Source organism: Abramis brama (assembly GCF_963993115.1).
Source record: "Abramis brama genome assembly, chromosome: 16".
In the NCBI taxonomy this organism is placed as follows: domain Eukaryota; kingdom Metazoa; phylum Chordata; class Actinopteri; order Cypriniformes; family Leuciscidae; genus Abramis; species Abramis brama.
In genome coordinates, this window is record NC_139978.1 from 12,807,181 (window position 1) to 12,824,409 (window position 17,229).

A 17,229-nucleotide genomic window follows, 5' to 3' on the forward strand; every position below is an offset into this window, starting at 1 on the left:
AACCAAAATAAAGTTCTTCTTCCGCAATAACAGGCAAACAGATTAGAAAGAGAGAGTCACGGTGTTATTGAATTCTTTATGGAGTATTGCTCAGCTAGAGCATTACACTTCCTCAGGCTCTTTAGCTGTCTGACCTGAAGACCGTTTGCTCTTGGCGTAAATCAGAATTTTCATCTGTTTCTCGTCTCTGGTGTGTTATCTTAAAGAGTTATCAAATCCTTTCTTCAACCTGTTCAGTGATGTTGAGCCACAGTTAAGCAGTCGCTTCTGTGAGTGGAATTTTATAGCTTAATGCTGGTGTTTGAACTCATCACATGGTTTGTGCAAATGCATTGCAGGTGCTGCTGCTCAAATAGGCCTTCATGTAATTGAGAATTTCCAGACCGGAGTAAAGCCGTCACAGAATTTGGAAAGCACATCCCTTTCCACTATATATATATTTTTTTTTTTTTTTGGAGTAACAGTAGCAATTATTGAGGATTACTGGCTGTGAAACAAATTAATAGTTATATTAGTACAATATGTATGCTCTGGTTTAATTGTGATGGCCAGCTGTTTCTTTCACAAACATGGCTGTTTGATTGATGTCTGGCTTCTGGCAGTTATTCTGTGTGATATCATCTGCTGAAAACATTCAAAACAGAGCTCCGAAAACATCTTAATGCCAAGACATCCCAAGACGTTATCCATCAGTTCACAATAGGGTAGCACAAATTAAATGAAATAAAATTTAAATTGTTATATGACCTATTATTTATGAAACTGGGACGGCCATGCTCTTTATGATTCATGCCATGATTTTGAAATCAATTTAGAGGAATCTTTGGCTCTCCAATTATGAATTAAAACTCTTTATTTATTTATTTGTTTGTAATATATCTATTTATAGTATTTTTAATTTTAGTATTTACTTACTGTATTTTGACAATTTTTGGTAACACTTTATTTTGATGGTCCCTTTTGAACGTGCTGTTGACTATAAGTAACTTTGCAACTATATGTCAACTAACTTTCATTGGAGTATAAGTAGACTGTCTGCTTAATATCTGCTAACACTTCATTGTGATGGTCCTCCAACAGACACTCTACTGACTATAAGTAATTTTGCAACTACATGTCAACTTAATCTAACCCTAACCCTACCAGTCTATTAATACTTAACTAACACTCTAATGAGAGTTAGTAGACATGTAGGTGCAACGTTACTTATAGTCAACAGAATGTGTTAAAGGGACCATGAAAATAAAGTGAAACCCAATTTTTTATTTATTTAATTTCTGTATTTATTTTTTCTGCCTTAAATCATTCAGCATGTCATTCAATACAATATCAAACGCAAAATGATTCCTTATCGCATTCGTCATTGTGTAGATTTCAAGCCCACAGTGTTATGTGGTTCCAGTGGAATTGGCTTTTTATTTAGTCACCAATTGAGACATATTTAGTGAGATGAGAAGCAATGTATCAGCAACACGTGTGTGTGCGTTTCGGGGTCAGCAATGCATGCAGATGGATACTGTGTTAAAGTCTTTGTAGATGTGTTGTGGGGTGAGGGTGGATTCTTTTGAAGTCTGATGACATGTCAAATGATGTGAATTCTTCCCGAAAGAATCTCGTCTTACTCGCAGGGAAAAAAATGAACCGCATTGTGTTTAACTAGTGCTGATCGTAGATCAAAGGAATGAGAGATTAAGTCATTGTTGAGAGATGAGTCTAAAGCAGACGTTTCTTGTTTATGGGCACAATGGACAACAGGTGGAGGTCTGATGGTTGTAAGGAAATTAGTGGAAACAACTATATGCATTTGCAAGTTACCAGTCACTTTGCATGATACACCATCCTGAAATTGAACTGGCACCTTCATTCAACCAGTTTAATTTAAAGGAGTCATAACCTAGTATTACCTTGGATACCCACGCTCTATTATAGTCTTTCAGGCCCTTCTAAAAAAGAAAAGTGGAAAAAAAGTAGAAAAAAAATAAACACAGAGCTCCTCTGACCCTTATTTCTGAAGGCATTATTGTCTCGCGAGATCTGATGCGATATTTTGGCTGTCGTGGACGGTCATTGTAATAATGCAAATGAGGGGCGCGTTGATTGGTGGCAGGAAGGAGGGGGGTTGACACCGCAGGTAACGCTTCAGAATATCATTCCAAAATGACATCATGGCACAAGTTGTGAACGTTTCTGCATCTTTCACGGTCGAGTGCGTACTTCGAATCGGAATTCAGTAATGGCGGCGCTCGACTGAATATGAGGAGGAGAGGGGCAGGGCGGGCTTCCTGCAGCATAGGTCTGTGGTGTCCATATATGGTATATCCTGCGCCGACTTGACGTCAAGTCGGCGCAGAAATTAACATCACGTATTTGAGTGCGTGTGCACGTGGGCTGGTTGACGAACCCAGGGGTAAACAAATGCTTCACTTTTAAATATCGGCTTCCCGGCCAGTGTATAATCGTTAGGCAATCATAACATACATTTTTTCTCGTGGAAAAGTGAAAATTTGGGTGAAAAACAGGTCATGACTCCTTTAACAATGGTTGAAAAATCAAGCTTGCTCTTGAAAAAAGCAAGTAACTGTAATTGATTTAGGTTTTCTGTATTGCTGCTTCAGCTGTAGAACAACTTTTAGCAGGTACTTGGCTATTCCTCTCAGTTCAAATGTTTGTATTGGATGTATTGCTTTATTCTGCTTCAGATCAAGTCATTTCACATCATTTTAATGGGACTGAGGTCATTCAATACAGAGTTCCAGTCACGCTGTTGTTGATCTACTGTGTTTTGGATCTTTTGTCAGGTTGCATTATCATACTTCTACGTTCTAGAACACAGGCGTCTAGATGTTCTCTTTTGATTTCAGATTTGAGTCTGATAACATTAAACGCTTCAGCTGAAGTGCAGAAAGTCTGAAGTTTTGTATTGTATTGTGTATGTAAAATGTATTGTCAACCCTGGAAATCAAAAAATATATTTGAGCTAAGTTTTTGCAGCCCTGATTTGGGTGGAAATAATAATAATAATCATTTTAATAATCATTTAAAATTAAATGAAAAGATGTAATAATAATTTATATGTAAACAAACCATTTAAATAGAAAAATGCACTGCAATTCAAAAGTTTGGCATCAGTACGACTAAAAGAAATGCTTTTATTCAGCTATGATGATCCATAAGTTTAAAACGTAAACAGTAGAGTATAACAAATCATATAGGGTTGTAAGAAAAAACTAATGATTTATAATAATTAACAAAGTTATATTTGTCAAATTAATAAATAAAACATTTTTAGAATTTTGTCTCAACAAAATGTAAATGAATGATTATGTTTTTTTAAATTATTATTATTATATTATGCTTTTGGAAAATAAAATGAGATAATTATTAAATACAGGTATTCAAGTAATTAATTGAATATGAATTTAAAAGATTTGCAGGATTTATTTTTTTACGGAAACGAGACATGCCAAAATCGCCATTTTCATGCTGCTTTTTTATACTAGATTTTAGTTTATCTAACATATACAGTTTTCACAACAAAAAAAAAATTGTTAATTTGGCACCTGAAATTTGTGCCTCAAATGCTTAAAAAAGGACTGGGACACAGATGCAGTGAGATCCAGTCAGATGAAGCACCATATGACCAATGCCAGTTGTTTCCTTAATAAGTATTGTTGACTTGATGAATGTCAGATGATATTTTAGATGCACTCAGTGGACAGTAAATCACCAGCAGTTCCTCTTCCCCTTTCTACATGAGTGTGACTAATATAATAGGACAGCTAATGATAAGACTGCAAACTGCCAAACTTTTTTTCCTCCCAAGTCATTGCTCTTTTTTTCCTCAAAAGCCGTCCAGTTGTCGTCCAAGCTTCCAGACTTGTGTAACAAGAAGCTCTGTGTGAAAATGTCAGAGAGAGGTGGCTTTATTGGTGAAATCATTTCATAATGGCTGAACAAACAAGACTGCAGTTTCTCTAGTACAGTTATCAGCGGTGGGAGAGACTCGAGTGTTTTTACTGGAGGAAACAATGGGAAGGGGAGGGTGAGGTGGAGCATGAAACCATTGTGAACAAACAGCAAAGTGGTTTATGCCAACATGATTTATCTTTACACCCTAAGCAACTAGCCAATGGCGTTCGGTGGGAACCTGTCGGAGCAGAGGGGAGGCTCCGGAGTAAAAGCTACAGGGAATAAAGGGATTCTTTAAAAATGGGGGAAATGAGGTTTGTTTACTCATCCTATCCATTTTGTTTGCGATTCACCTCTGAAGATTTATTACCCGGTTTTTATTGTTGTTGTGGTTTTTGTCACATTCCATTCATTTTTTTTCCCAGACTCAGAGGCTCTGAATTCTTTTTTTTTTTTGTCTTGTACTTCCCTCCCAGGAGTTTCTCATAAGCCGAAATATTCTTTAAAGTAGAGAATGAGCTAAAAATATTTACGCAATAACCACTTCTCTTTTTAGCTTGTCCTTCACTATTGCAAGTTCATCTCCGGACACGCGCTTCGCTTAGCACAGTCCTCTGTGTGTCCTCCAAGACCTACATTTCATCACTTCAAGCACATGTTCTCATTTCACTGCTAGTTCTGTTCATTTTTTTTTCCTGCTTGTTGCCATAATCACAGGTTGTTTAATGATGTGAAAAAAGGCCTTGATGCCTCTCTCGGTCTCTTTTCAGTTGGCACTTACAACGTGAACTGTCATAATATTGACGCCTGCTTTGGCAAGTCTTAACAACCTTATCTCGCCAGGTCAGTCCAATTCACAATTTAAGCTTTTTGCTCACGTACTTCATAATGTAAGCAAAGCGACGGTACTGACATCGAACATAAGGGTTCCATAACGGGGGACAGATGTTTTGAATCCAGATTTGGACGATTAAGGGCTTCGCAACTTCATATCAAAGGACCTTAATCAACAGGCCTTGGAAACTAATTATATATATTTTTTTCTGGTTTGTTTTAAATAAGACCAGAACATTGGTGTTCCAACAATCTCCATGTATCTCTAATCTAGGTAGAAGAAAATAATATCAGATTCTGTCCTTTGATGAGTGTTAGACTATGCATGTCTTGCTGTGCAAGTGCAAGTATAGCCACATAATTTGAACAAGATACATATATATATATATATATATATATATATGTGTGTGTGTGTGTGTGTATATGTGTATATATATATATATATATATATATATATATATATATATATATATATATATATATATATATATGTGTATATATATATATATATATATATATATATATATATATATATATATATATATATATATTTAAATATATATCACTGACTGATCAACATATGTAAGTCAGTCAGTTTGCTTTTCAAATCATAGTGATCCCTGATGTTGTTAAATGTTGCAGGTTTTGCCAAATTAATGAAATGAACAGAAATATTACGTGATTAGTTTATGGAAGTAACACTGTTCTCTTGATTTTTTAAGTTGATTTGACTACACTTTACTAGTCCCATTGGTTAATGTATTAGTTAACATTAACTATAAGCAATATATTTTTTACAGCATTTATCAACCTTTGTTAATGTTGGTTAATAAAAAAAAGCTATTGTTTGTTTGTTTGTTAGTGCATTAACTAATGTTAACAAATTAACTTAAATTAACATTAACAAAGATTAACAAATGCTATAGAAATATTGTTTATTGTTAGTTGACGTTAACTAATCATCATAACAGTTGAAACCTTATTGGAAAGGTTTACCACTTGATTTGGAGTAAAAATTTAATTAATTTTAATTAAATAATGAAATTATTTTTATTTATTTATTTATTAAATCAAATATTTAAATTAAATATCTTTAAATTATAAGTTGAGCTTTCATCTAACAGCTAAAAAGTAATCTGATTTTATCTGGAATTATAGTAATAATGTTCTGTTTATATCGCTTTGTTCTTTCTTTTGTATCTTTTCTCCTGCCTTTCTGTTTGTAATTCACCCGAATTCTTCATTCTCAATTCTTTTAGGTTATGGCAATTCAGGGCATTTATGGATTCCATATACTTTTTATCTGGCTATTTTAAGGGCTCTTTACAATATATTAACAGTATTTGAAATACATTGACAAGCAGTAGTATACACAGCCTAATCCCATTGATTCAAGTGTTTCATGTTCAGCTAAACCACTGTCTGATAAACAGTGAAAAAGAGACAAATATATTCACAGCCATGTCTGCAATGCTCACTGCATTCAGTTGTACAATTTTAATTCAAGAAAGAAAAATCTATGTACAGATTCAACTTAAAAAGTGGTCACATCACACCAACATTATCAGAATGCGTAGATGGACATATCAAACACTAGCAGACCAAAGAACCGCTACTTTAGTTGAGCTGTGGGATTTGTGTTTGGATCTAACATAAGATAAGACATTGATGTCAAATATTGTGCTCTCGCTCTTCCTCTTTGTCTGTCTATTATTTCATTATTTTGACTGCCATATCACATTAGTTCCATTTGCTGCAATTAAATTGATGTTAACATCTTAAATCAGAATACCACTAAATCAGACTTCACCACAGAAATGGTATGAAATTTATTTTATAAAGGAGGGCACTTAACATGTTTTCATAGTCAATGAAAAAATGTATAAAAACACTGTTTTTACTGTATTTTAATAAAAAAAATTCAGTGAGTATATGTGAATTATTTCAAAAACATTAAATAATGTTATACAGACCACCAACTTTTTTTTTTTTTTTTAATACATAAGTGATATTTGGGTGGTGGAGGATAAACATTATTTGTGACGCTGGACCACAAAACCAGTCACAAGGGTCAATTTTTTGAAATTGAGATTTATAAATCACCCGAAAGCTGAATAAACAAGTGTGTTATTGATGTATGGTTTGTTAGGATAGGACAATATTTGGCCGAAATATGACTATTTGAATATTTGGAATCTGAGGGTGCAAAAAAACCCCGAAACATTGAGAAAATCGCCTTTAAAGTTGTCCATTTATGTTCGTGATTGTGCTGCATTCACTCACAAAAATAAATGTTTTATATATTTACGGTAGGAAATTTACAAAATATCTTCATGGAACATGATCTTTACTTAATATCCTAATGATTTATGGCATAAAAGGAAAATCAATAATTTTGACCAATACAATGTTGGCTATTGCCACAATACCCGTGCGACTTGAGACTGGTTTTGTGATCCAGGGTCACATTTGAGTGATTTTGAGATCTCCCGTTTGTACTGGTGCATAATTAGGGGTGTCACGATATACAATAACCATGATATTTAAAACATGGAATATCAATATCATGTTAATTAAGGATGTGACAATACCCTTAATTAATGCAGTGAAATGTGATTTGAAGCATGGTCTTAAAAATGTCTCAGAATTTTATCATTGATTTAATTAGTTCTGACTTTTTCTCTCCTGGTTATTTCTAAGGCCCACGATATCCACTGTGTGAAAAATCGGATGTCGTGACAGTACTAGTGAGTAATTTAAAAAACACAACACTAAATCAATCTAAAACAGCTTGAAAACATCCATTTCAGGTAGATCAAACAACAAGTGCCCTCAGAAAGCATCAACTCTAAACACACTCAAAGTGTTTTATGTATGTGCTCTCTTTTTGTCTCTCTTTCTCTCTGCCTCTTATTTATGCACACACACACACACACACAAAAATGTTCTCCCTCAGTAAGGCAATTAGCACTCATTGTGTTTTAATAGCCTCTTCCTTAGCCACAAACCACAATAGTTCCCCACGGGCTGTGTGAGAGATTAGAAAAAGGTAAAAAAAAATCTGCAGGATTTCCTGTCTGTTCACAAATCATGTCACAGCGTGCTAGCTGACACTTTAAGCATCAATGATAACATCTTAATTGGAGTCATTGGGCATAATTTGATAAAGCCAGGATAGACAGAGCACCAATGGAGTTCTACAATGTATCATAATGAAGTATAAAGCAAACCCACAGGTAAGAAAAAAAAACACGTTATTAACCTCATAGTTTGGCTAACTTTCTCCCCTAGAGTTTCAGAATAGATCCTAACAATATCACAGACTGCCAAAATACCTTCTGCAATAAAAATTTGGGGATGAACTCTCAAATTCTTCCAATACTGAATTATCAGAGCTGCATTCCACATTTTTTACACATCTCCCGAACAATTCTGAATGGTCAGTCAGATATTTCCTAACATTCGTTCAGTGCAAATACATTTTGACTAATACAACTGAAATTATTCATAGAATATACCTTGATAAAGATTATTTGATAAAAATAATAATAAATTGAAACGAATATTTATTAAAAATGAACCCAAAACATTAGCCCATCTTTATTGAAACTTCCATCTTCCCACTTGAATTATGTCTCTAAATTTGTATGTAGAAAAACTGATTCTAATCTGTACTTTGAAGAAAACAATATTTATTTCGACAAGATGACAATCTTGTTTGTATTATACATTTCTTAATTATTTTTCTTAATAATATAAGCTGTTATTTAAGAATGATTTAAATAGAGTTACAAAGTTATTATAGGATGGTAAAACCCTGTAAAAACAGTAAGGCAAAAATATATTTGTTGTAATTTTAATTTATATAATTTAACAGTAATGTGTTAAAACCGAAGAGCAACCAAAATCTTCTGAGAATTACCACATCTTTGCATCATGGACATTTAAATCTCGGTCCCACTTCATACATTTCAATGAATCATTTGATATAATGTACTTATTGTGTAAAAACATGTTTTTCTAAAACATTGTACTTCTATTTAAAAAATACCTGCATGTAGTTACAGCTGTAGTTCATTTCTGTAATTACATCTATAATTACACTTTTGACCGTTCCCTTACCCCTGAACCCACCACTAAACCTGTCCCAAATCTTACCCGTATCCCACCTAGCTCAATAGCAGCAAGTGTTTTGCAATACAACATGAGCACAATAAATACATTGTACCTAACATTTTTTTGTAAGTGCCCAATAAAGTGTGACGAAAACCTACACTGCAGCTTACTTTTACTGCACATAAAAAGAACTTTCCACAATTCCTAAGTTTTAAACTCGAGATTACATTTGATTGCTGCACCAGCTTAGTTCTGGGGGGAAAAAGCTGGAAGTCAGTGCATGCTTTCTGTTGAGTGTAACGCTGACCATAATGACAGGAGATCTCTGGGTGAAGCATTCAGGCTGTGCAGTTTTTCTGAGCATCTAACATTACATAAATATCAGTCTCTCTATAGTACACAGGTGTTGGGCTGCTCTATCCAGATGTGTTAAACTCTTCAGTACGTGAGAAAACACAGACCCGCATTCTCACACAGACTCATTCAGTGCTGTGCAGAAGCACATGGAAAAGTTAAAAGGGGGAATTTTCTTTGCCTTTCACAATTCATGTATACCGCTACGAAATCCCTACCCCTCGGATTACGTAAGGGATTGTGGAGTATAATCGAGAGGCATTATCTTGGAGGGAAATGTATTGCTATGTGGGACTTCAACTGTGTCCTCTCAGCTTCGGGTTCCCAGGGGCCCCTGCTTCCCCCTTGCTAATGGATATAATCAAGGGGACAATTAGACGTTCTGTCCTGGCGCGGAAAATAACAGTCAGGGTATTTGCGGTATCTAAGAAATGCCCTGAAACAGGGCTGCTTTTGTCATCTGGGATATTTTAATAATAACATTATCAAACCAGTGTTTATCAGTGCAGCGTTCAGTTAGAAAGCCAGTGATTAGGATGTTTCTGAAGAGGACTTCGATCCAGAAACAAGAAACAATGGAAAACTTCTATTTCAAGGCTCGTCTAGTCAAGCCTAAGGACACATATATGTATACAAGGAACATATATATATATATATATATATATATATATATACAGTGAGGAAAATAAGTATTTGAACACCCTGCTATTTTGCAAGTTCTCCCACTTGGAAATCATGGAGGGGTCTGAAATTGTCATCGTAGGTGCATGTCCACTGTGAGAGACATAATCTAAAAAAAAAATCCAGAAATTCCTTTTTTAACTATTTATTTGTATGATACAGCTGCAAATAAGTATTTGAACACCTGTCTATCAGCTAGAATTCTGACCCTCAAAGACCTGTTAGTCTGCCTTTAAAATGTCCACCTCCACTCCATTTATTATCCTAAATTAGATGCACCTGTTTGAGGTCGTTAGCTGCATAAAGACACCTGTCCACCCCATACAATCAGTAAGAATCCAACTACTAACATGGCCAAGACCAAAGAGCTGTCCAAAGACACTAGAGACAAAATTGTACACCTCCACAAGGCTGGAAAGGGCTACGGGGAAATTGCCAAGCAGCTTGGTGAAAAAAGGTCCACTGTTGGAGCAATCATTAGAAAATGGAAGAAGCTAAACATGACTGTCAATCTCCCTCGGACTGGGGCTCCATGCAAGATCTCACCTCGTGGGGTCTCAATGATCCTAAGAAAGGTGAGAAATCAGCCCAGAACTACACGGGAGGAGCTGGTCAATGACCTGAAAAGAGCTGGGACCACCGTTTCTAAGGTTACTGTTGGTAATACACTAAGACGTCATGGTTTGAAATCATGCATGGCACGGAAGGTTCCCCTGCTTAAACCAGCACATGTCAAGGCCCGTCTTAAGTTTGCCAATGACCATTTGGATGATCCAGAGGAGTCATGGGAGAAAGTCATGTGGTCAGATGAGACCAAAATAGAACTTTTTGGTCATAATTCCACTAAACGTGTTTGGAGGAAGAAGAATGATGAGTACCATCCCAAGAACACCATCCCTACTGTGAAGCATGGGGGTGGTAGCATCATGCTTTGGGGGTGTTTTTCTGCACATGGGACAGGGCGACTGCACTGTATTAAGGAGAGGATGACCGGGGCCATGTATTGCGAGATTTTGGGGAACAACCTCCTTCCCTCAGTTAAAGCATTGAAGATGGGTCGAGGCTGGGTCTTCCAACATGACAATGACCCGAAGCACACAGCCAGGATAATCAAGGAGTGGCTCTGTAAGAAGCATATCAAGGTTCTGGCGTGGCCTAGCCAGTCTCCAGACCTAAACCCAATAGAGAATCTTTGGAGGGAGCTCAAACTCCGTGTTTCTCAGCGACAGCCCAGAAACCTGACTGATCTAGAGAAGATCTGTGTGGAGGAGTGGGCCAAAATCCCTCCTGCAGTGTGTGCAAACCTGATGAAAAACTACAGGAAACGTTTGACCTCTGTAATTGCAAACAAAGGCTACTGTACCAAATATTAACATTGATTTTCTCAGGTGTTCAAATACTTATTTGCAGCTGTATCATACAAATAAATAGTTAAAAAATCATACATAGTGATTTCTGGATTTTTTTTTTTTTTAGATTATGTCTCTCACAGTGGACATGCACCTACGATGACAATTTCAGACCCCTCCATGATTTCTAAGTGGGAGAACTTGCAAAATAGCAGGGTGTTCAAATACTTATTTTCCTCACTGTATGTATATATATATATAGCTTCGAGCTTCACCCTCACTGTGTCCACATATACTATAATTATTACAAATTATAAAAAGTGTTACAGTCAGATAAAAATCCACCTTTTACATGCATTTATTTATTTTTTGATGTTGGTTTGTTTAAATAAATAAAAAAATCATTCTACTTTTAAAGAATATATTATTTTTCCCCAGTCCTTTTTCAATTAGTTTCTTTCCTGATTTTTAAGAGAAAGAAAGTTACAATTTGTAAGTTTTTTTATTATTTTGAGCTTGTCTTAATGAACTATACTGATTTATTCATTCATTAATGAGTTCATTCATTCATTCATTCATTCAATTATTCATTTATTCATTTAATCATTTATTTATGGATTTATTCATTTGTTCATTTATTTATTTATTGTATTTGTTTGTTTGTTTGTTCTGTTCTCATTACCACATTAGCAATGGAAATGAAAAGTGACAGGGGGACATCTCCACCAGAGCAGCATAGTGACAGTCTAAAGTTTATAGATGTAATTAAATATATTTTTTCTTGATTTATATTATGATCTGAGAGTAGCTTTACTGTTAAAGCTATTTTGAGATGTTAGCAAGTCATTACCAACAAGTATCATTACCATTGCGCAACACACCAAAATCTGAACCATTCTGTACGATGCCATATCTTAAAGACATTTTCCTTTTTACCTTCTACTTTAATAAATGAAAACAGAACACTAACCCTGAATGAGACAGTATAAGGCTTTCACCGTATGCCCAGCGCACAGCTCCGGTTTGGAGTTTGTCAAGCCTGGAGTCGAGCCTCATACCTCATTAATCCTTTCCCAGGACAGACTTTCAACCGCATGATGAATCGGGCAGTAATTTGGTGTAGTCTCCGCTTCATAAACCCATGTGATTTTGGCTGGTCATTAATAAAGCGACCCCTTAAAAAGACCAAAGCAGCCAAATTATTTACATATGTGTCCTTGTCAGTTTACTTTACCAAAGATCATATACACATTAGAACATCTTTATAGTACAATACTGATTTTTCCTCAGCATAGCCTTATATCGATAGATATGTCAAAACATCACATTCAGCAACAGGACAACTGCGAATTCATAAAGGCTCTGAACATGCTCATTCTCCTTACTGGGATTGGAAAAAGAAGAGCAGTTTATAATCCATTTAGCTGGTGGTGCTGAAAAACTAAGCAGCTGCAGATAAAAATGCAATAACATCATAAAATGATGAAGTCAGCAGGAATATACATATATCTGTAAGATAATATAAACAACAGAAGAGCCATGTGGAAAATTTAGCTTTATGTGACTGTATTATTCTGCTGGTAAATGTCACAGCAATGCCAATAGGACATGGGAACGAAATGTTTGGCGTGGCATGTAGTGCTCTTAGAGACACCATACAGTGTGAGAAATGGATATAATAAAGTACAGTGCCATTCACTCCCTAGAGCTGGTCAATTTTGATCTGAAACAACCACTTTATAGAGAAGAACAACAAATATTATTGCAGATAGAGTCATATAAGTTGCTACTTCAACTAAATACTATGTTTAATAGGTTCATTTCAGCAAAACACCTTTTTCTGAAATAAATTAGAGTTCATATAGTAACTTATGGTTTGCACATTGCGAGGGTGAAATACACCACAAAAGAAACTGCAGCAGCTGTGGAATATTGGCTAATTGGAACCGGACTTTTAATAAAATGCTCTTCAATTTCAAAATGCTTTTTATCACTCACAGCCTCAATGTATAAGATTTTGTAAGTCAAGTATATGATTTTGTCCCTGTAGCTTGGCCGGTAAAAGTGGGTTGCAGTGCTGAAGGAGCACGGTTTTGGCTGGATGGGCAGGTATGTTCAGTGGGGAAGATTTGTGGTTGGACCACTAAAGCATGTATGTTTTGTGTGAGATCAGTTGACAGTGAGATCATGAAAGACTGTCTCCACCATGTCTGTGTCCCACCCTGATTTTCTTTTACAGAAATTATTTTCGGTTCCAGTTGTTCCTGAATAAAATGCATTATAATACAAACGTTTGCTTATTTCATTATTTTAAATACCTTGGAACTAACTTTCACTGGTTTGAAAAACAGATTTAAGCTTGTGGGTAGCACTGTCACCTCACAGCAAGAAGGTCCCCAATTCGAGCCCCGGCTCAGCCAGGAGTCTTTTCTGTGTGGAGAATGTTCTCCCCGTGTCAGCGTGGGTTTCTTCCGGGTGCTCCGGTTTCCCCCACACAGTCCAAACACATGCAGGTTAGGTGGATTGGACATGCCAAATTGCCCGTAGAAGTGAGTGTGAGTGTGCTGGTTTGCATCAGGAAGAGCATCTGGTGTAAAACTTGTGCCAAATTCCAATGTGTGTGTGTGTGTGCGGACAATTCCAATGAAGAGGACCCTGTAAATGAGCGAGACTAACTATAGGAGAGAGATATATATATATAATAAAATGAGGCAAAAAAAAAGTGCTGCATTAATTGCGTTATTTTTTTTAACGCGTTAAACATTAATCGCAAAGATTAACGCGTTAATTCCCCCAGCCCTAATATATATATATATATATATATATATATATATATATATATATATATATATATATATATATATATATATATATATATATATATACAGTGAGGAAAATAAGTATTTGAACACCCTGCTATTTTGCAAGTTCTCCCACTTAGAAATCATGGAGGGGTCTGAAATTGTCAAAATTGCTTCTTACAGAGCCACTCCTTGGTTATCTTGGCTGTGTGCTTCGGGTCATTGTCATGTTGGAAGACCCAGCCTCGACCCATCTTCAATGGGTCTTGCATGGAGCCCCAGTCCGAGGGAGATTGACAGTCATGTTTAGCTTCTTCCATTTTCTAATGATTGCTCCAACAGTGGACCTTTTTTCACCAAGCTGCTTGGTAATTTCCCCGTAGCCCTTTCCAGCCTTGTGGAGGTGTACAATTTTGTCTCTAGTGTCTTTGGACAGCTCTTTGGTCTTGGCCATGTTAGTAGTTGGATTCTTACTGATTGTATGGGGTGGACAGGTGTCTTTATGCAGCTAACGACCTCAAACAGGTGCATCTAATTTAGGATAATAAATGGAGTGGAGGTGGACATTTTAAAGGCAGACTAACAGGTCTTTGAGGGTCAGAATTCTAGCTGATAGACAGGTGTTCAAATACTTATTTGCAGCTGTATCATACAAATAAATAGTTAAAAAATCATATATTGTGTTTTCTGGATTTTTTTTTTTTTAGATTATGTCTCTCACAGTGGACATGCACCTACGATGACAATTTCAGACCCCTCCATGATTTCTAAGTGGGAGATCTTGCAAAATAGCAGGGTGTTCAAATACTTATTTTCCTATATATATATATATATATATATATATATATATATATATATACACATATATATAGGGATGGGAATTGATAAGAATTTAACGATTCCGATTCCATTATCGATATTGCTTATCGATCCGATTCCTTATCGATTCTCTTATCGATTCTTATTGGGTGAGGGAATAAGTACAAATTTGTTTGTATTAACTCGCTTTAATATCTGATCAGAAGACACAGCACAGAGTATACACAAATTATGTGTAGCAACCTCAGAACAAACCTAAAAGTAGGTGAGCTACTTCTCAAAGTAAAGTCCAGGGACCTATAGCCTAGGGCAGTGTTTCTCAACCAGTATGCCATGGCACACTAGTGTGTGCCTTGAAAGATTATCAAGAAGAGTGCCTTAGGATTAGGAAATTGACAATTTTCACATTCATTGGTCCGGACAAAAAAATAAATAAAACTGCCATTTATGTGCCATAAAAACTAAAAACACAGACTGAAAACAGTTTAGGAAGAGCTTGTGTCTTTTGGAATATTAACAGTGCTCATTTGGATTAGGCTATTGAGTTACTAAAACAATCTTTGTCAAATAATACACGGGTTTTCTTCACATTTTGAACGTTTTTGTTTCCATTTGTTTAATTTCAAGATCTGATGTGACTTATCCATTGTTGTTTTTACAGCTACAAAGCTGGGAGCACTAAATGATATTCAGTCACTTTATACACGCTTTTAACATTAAATAAAGCACAAAAATAGTACCTGATATTATCATTGCCACACTTTGAGATTGTTGTTCCAGCGCGACGTCGCAGTAAAATAGGATCCGTTTCAAATAGAATCGTCGCGTGTCGCGGCTGGTTAAACTTTGATTAACATGGAAAATTATACTTTTTATCGCGTGTCGCGCCGTCGCGTCGCATGTAGTTAGGACGCGGTCAGAGCGCTTCTGCCTCGATGCCATGTTTGCTCATAGTGTTTGCTACGTTCTGAACCAAAACAACGCAGCACGTGTGTGACGTCGTGTCACATTTGAACGAGCGGAACCGATAAGCGGAATCGTTAAGCAGGCATACTAACGGTTCCAAGGAATCGATTCACTGGGCACCGGTTCTGAAGAAGAACCGGTTCTCGGTTCCCATCCCTACATATATATGACAATCTATGAAGTACCTATGACAGCAGTGGAAGGACAGACATCTCCGCAAGTGGCTCGGAATCCCACCAAGCTTCACGTCAGTAGGGCTATACACCAGGCCTGGTCAGGTACAACTACCTCTATCATCAGTGGTGGAAGAGTTTAAGGTGGCAAAGTGCCGGGTTGTGATGATGTACCAAGACTCCAGTGATGAAAAAGTCAGAAGAGCAGGCGTCACTACGAGATCAGGACGCAAATGGGCGGCTGACACATCAGTGGTGCAAGCTGAAAGCGCATTGAAGCTGAAGGACATCATCGGGAACCCATGCGTAGGGAGGCAAGGACTCGGATCCACCTACTTCCAGCAGTGGGGAAAAGCAGACCCAAGGCAGAGGAGGGACATGATTCAAGCCGAGGTCCGACACCTGGAGGAAGAAAAGCGCAGGTCTAGGGCCGTCGAACTTGGAGCACAAGGTGCCTGGACAAAGTGGGACCTGCCGAAGCAGAAGATCACGTGGCACTGAGATCTGGAGACTGGAGCCCTTTCGCATCTTCTTCCTGCTCCGTTCAGTGTAAGACACCCTTCCATCACCAACAAACCTCCACAGATGGGGAATGAGGGAGGACCCATTGTGTAGGCTATGCGGAGGGAGGGGAACAATGGTGCACATACTGTCAGGATGCAAAACAGCTCTTAGCCAAGGAAGATACAGGTGGCGCCATGACAAGGTTCTCAGTGCACTGGCTGACATCTTGGAGCGGGAGAGGCAGAAAAAGCGCCAGACCAGTACAAGGCCGGCGACATCCATTCAGTTCATCAGAGAAGGGGAGAAACCACCTGCCCCCAAGAAGACAAAAAAGAGCCTCTTGCAAGCAGCACAATCCTGGGAGATGAGGGTGGACCTGGGAAGGAAGTTAGTCTTCCCCCAGGTTGTGCAAACACCGCTGAGGCCGGACGTGGTCTTATGGTCTGAGGAGGCAAGGAAGATAATCTTGATTGAACTGACGGTCCCGTGGGAAGACGGGTGCGAGGAGGCCTATGAGCGGAAAGCCACCAAGTATCAGGACCTCGTTGAGCAGTGCAGGGCCAAAGGGTGGCAGACCTGGCTATTCCCGGTTGAGGTCGGGTGTAGGGGTTTCCCGGCGCAGTCTGTGTGGAAGACACTCACAGCTCTGAGTATAGCAGGAAGGGAGAGGAAGGCAGCTGTCCGTAGGTTGGGTGAGGCAGCAGAGAGAGCGTCTTGCTGGCT